At 46.6% G+C, this 3,935-nt stretch overlaps 1 non-coding gene across 1 annotated transcript; it reads right to left on the bottom strand.

Annotated features, from left to right (window-relative positions):
- Positions 1-2,580: 2,580 nt before the first annotated feature.
- Trnas-uga lies at positions 2,581-2,654 on the bottom strand. The gene has a single exon. It is a non-coding gene; the product is annotated as a tRNA-Ser (tRNA).
- Between the last annotated feature and the right edge of the window lie 1,281 nt (positions 2,655-3,935).

The raw sequence follows: 3,935 nt of genomic DNA on the forward strand, positions 1-3,935 counted from the left end.
TGAGTGACCGTATTTGGACACCGCTGGTGTTCCTTCATCCGTGTATTGATCTTCCTCCCGGTTTCTCCAATGAACACTTTCCCGCATGAGCAAGGGATCTCGTACACTTCTGGTGTGCTCAGGGGTGGTCTTGGATCCTTTACACTCGGGAGCATATGTGCGATCTTCTTTAGGGGTTGGAAGATCGTTCGGATGTTATGTTTTCCGAGTACTTTACTTATGCGTTCTGTTGTGCCTCTCAGATAGGGGAGGAGGGCCACTTTAGGTCTTTCCTGGTTTTCCTCAGGATCAGTCTCCTCTCGGGGAGCAGAGAACTTGCTCTGTAGCTTATGCTTGACCGTTCGAATTTGATGGATGTTATATCCATTCTTGGTCAGAGCTGTCTCAAGATGTTCAACTTCACTGTCGACGTTGGAGGGTTGGGAGATTGTGAGTGCTCCATACATTAGGGAGCTAATGACAGAGTTCTTTTGGGAGGGGTGGTGATGGGAACTGGCATGCAGATACCTATCTGTGTGAGTTGGTTTGTGGCCTAGAGTGCCATCCTCGTTGAGTCGAACCAGCACATCTAGAAATGGAAGACATCTGTCCTGCTCAGTTTCCATGGTGAACTTGATGCTTGCGTGCTGAGTATTCAAGAACTCCAGGAACTGAGTTAGAGCAGTCTTTCCATGTGACCAGATGACAAAGGTGTCATCCACATACCTGAACCACACAGTTGGTTTCTGAGACGCTGACTTTAATACTTCGTTCTCAAAATGTTCCATGAATATATTTGCAATAATCGGGAAGATGGGAGAACCCATTGCTGCTCCCGATCTTTGCTCATAGTACTCTCCTTTGAACTGAAAGTATGTAGAAGTCAAGCAGTGCTCAATTAAGGGAAGGAATCGGGGGGAAATGTCTTTGGATTTTTTGATGATTTCCAAGGTTTCTGGGATTGGAACGTTAGTGAAGAGTGATTCTACATCAAAACTCACTAGAATATCATCTGGCGAAGTCCTGAAATTTTTCAGTTTGTTGACGAAATCCAGTGATTTCTGAATGTACCAATCACTCAGACCAGTCAACTTTTGGAGTGGTTTCGTGAGAAACTTAGCCAGCTGGTAAGTTGGCACTCCAATGTTGCTAACAATAGGACGGAGAGGAACAGACTCTTTGTGGATTTTGGGGAGTCCATAGAGTCTGGGAGGAAAAGATTCTTTAGGAGTAGGGAATTTTGTCACCTCCGCCGAGAGATCAGCTTTCTGCAGGAGATCAGTAGTTTTATGCTCAATTGTACGAGTAGGATCTTTCCTGAGTTTTGTGTAAACTCTGGAATCACTCAACATCGCACTCAGCTTTCCGGAGTAGTCGTCCTTATCCATAACCACCGTGGCATTGCCTTTGTCAGCCAGGAGAATAATGATCATAAAGGAGAATAATCATTATTCTCCTTTAGACCACGCAGTGCAAGAAGATCCTCCCTGGTGATGTTGTCACTATGTGGAGTAGCCTTATGGAGGATGTTGGACAACTGCCTCCTGATCTCATCACTGGTCTCCGAAGGAAGATGGTAGATCGCTGTCTCAGTCCAACTGATAATTTCCTCAGTAGGGATCTTCTTGGGGGCAACAGCGAAGTTGTATCCTTTCGCCAACACAGACACTGGTGCTTCACTGAGCTCGTACATGCTCAGATTCTTCACAGTGTGAGTGAGGTTTGGGACTTTCTCCTGGGGGATCAGCTTCTTGAACTTACCCTTCTGACTCTCAGTTCTCATCTCAGCTCTTCGGACTGCTTGTTCATAAGTAACACGATCAAGAGTCTCCTACATCTGAGACTCTAATGTCTGAACCAGGAGAAGGTGAAGATCGAGAAGCTGTCTGGAAAGATGGGCCAAGTTCTTCTTAGCCGCTGTTCTTCTTTCCTTGACCAGTCTCAGCGAAGCTCGGCGGAGGATGGCATTTGCCTGCTTCGAGGGAACAGGGTTCCTCAGACGGAGGAATTTTGGTACCACTTGATGGTCACGGCACCTTTTCAAAAAGGTTAAGGAGCACAGTTGGACGTGCAAGGACTTCGTAATTTTGGTGAATAAATTCATCGACCCAAGAATATCCTCTCCGTGGAGGCGTTTAATCTTAGCTTTGAGGCTTTCGCGGCCATTATTAATAATATTATTGGCTTCCGGATGGATGCCGCGTTTGGTTTCAGCATTGCGCCGACGTTTCGCAAACATTGCAGTCTGCATCTTCAGGGCTATGAGCTCCGATTTTTGGGTGTTGTCCTTATATGTCTTCCCCTGTGATGGCGGGGGAAGGGGAAGGGGGGTATGGTATAGTTTTCATTGACCAGCTGATCAATTAAAACCATACGATTGGCTGACCCCCCCCCCTCCTTCCCCTTCCCCTACCATCGCAGGGGAAGACATACCCAAGTGGAAATTCTGTTCAGGTGTCGATCAGAAACTGATCAAGTCCGATCCAAAATTCTGATCAGGCATGTTATACCTCCACCTCATGTTTTTCCACTAGGGTTTCTCCACCTATCATCATTAGGCATTCATTAAATTAAATTTTTTTTTGAGAGAAAAATTAGTAACTTCCTAGCCGGGAATCGAACCCGGGACCTCCCAATGTCACGTCGGGTGCTCTTACCATCTGAGCTACCAGGACACTTACGAATTTCACTCTCAAATTGACTCATACCCGAGCGGAAATTATGTTCAGGTCTCGATCAGAAACTGATCAAGTCCGATGCAAAATTCTGATCCGGCATGTTACGCCTCCACCTTATGTTTTTTCACTAGGGTATAAGGACAACCCCCAAACATCGGAGCTCAGAATCGGAGTTCAGAGCCCTGAAGATGCAAACTGCAATGTTTGCGAAACGTCGGCGCAATGCTGAAATCAAACGCTGCATCCATCCGGAAGCCAATAATATCATTAATAATGGCTGCGAAAGCCTCAAAACTAAGATTAAACGCCTCCACGGAGAGGCTATTCTTGGGTCGGTGAATTTATTCACCAAACTTACGAAGTCCTTGAACGTCCAACTGTGCCCCCTAACCTTTTCGAAAAGTTTAGGGGGCACAGGGCCAAAATTCCTCCGTCTGAGGCACCCTGTTCCCTCGAAGCAGGCAAATGCCATCCTCCCCCAAGCTTCGCTGAGACTGGTCAAGAAAAGAATAACAATGGCTAAGAAGAACTTGGCCCATCTTTCCAGACAGCTTCTCGATCTTCACCTTCTCCTGGCTCAGACGTTCGAGTCTCAGCTGTGGGAGACTCTCGATCGTGTTACTGATGAACAAGCAGTCCGAAGAGCTGAGATGAGAATTGAGGGTAAGAAGGGTAAGTTCAAGAAGCTGATCCCCCAGGAGAAAGTCCCAACCCTTACTCACACTGTGAAGAATCTGAGCAAATACGAGCTCAGTGAAGCACAAGTGTCGGTGTTGGCGAAAGGACACAACTTCGCTGTTGCCACCAAGAAGATCCCTACCGAGGAAATTATCAGTCGGACCGAGACAGCGATCTACCATCTTCCTTCGGAGACCTGTGATGAGATCCGGAGGCAGTTGTCCAACATTCTCCACAAGGCTACTCCACCTAGTGACAATATCACCAGGGAGGAACTTCCTGCACTGCGTAGTCTAAAGGAGAATAATGATCTCATTATTCTTCCGGCTGACAAAGGCAATGCCACGGTGGTTATGGATAAGGACGACTACTCCGGAAAGTTTACATAACAAAACTTAGGAAGGATCCTACTCGTACAATTGAGCGTAAAACTACTGATCTCCTGAAGAAAGCTAATCTCTCCGCGGACCTGACAAAATTCCTTACTTCTAAAGAATCTTATCCTCCCAGACTCTATGGACTCCCCAAAATCCACATAGAGTCTGTTCCTCTCCGTCCTATTATTAGCAACATTGGAGTGCCAACTTGCCAGCTGGCTAC

The sequence above is a fragment of the Diachasma alloeum genome, unplaced genomic scaffold, assembly GCF_001412515.2.
Source record: "Diachasma alloeum isolate Michigan unplaced genomic scaffold, Dall2.0 Dall_scaffold_00552, whole genome shotgun sequence".
In the NCBI taxonomy this organism is placed as follows: Eukaryota; Metazoa; Arthropoda; class Insecta; order Hymenoptera; family Braconidae; genus Diachasma; species Diachasma alloeum.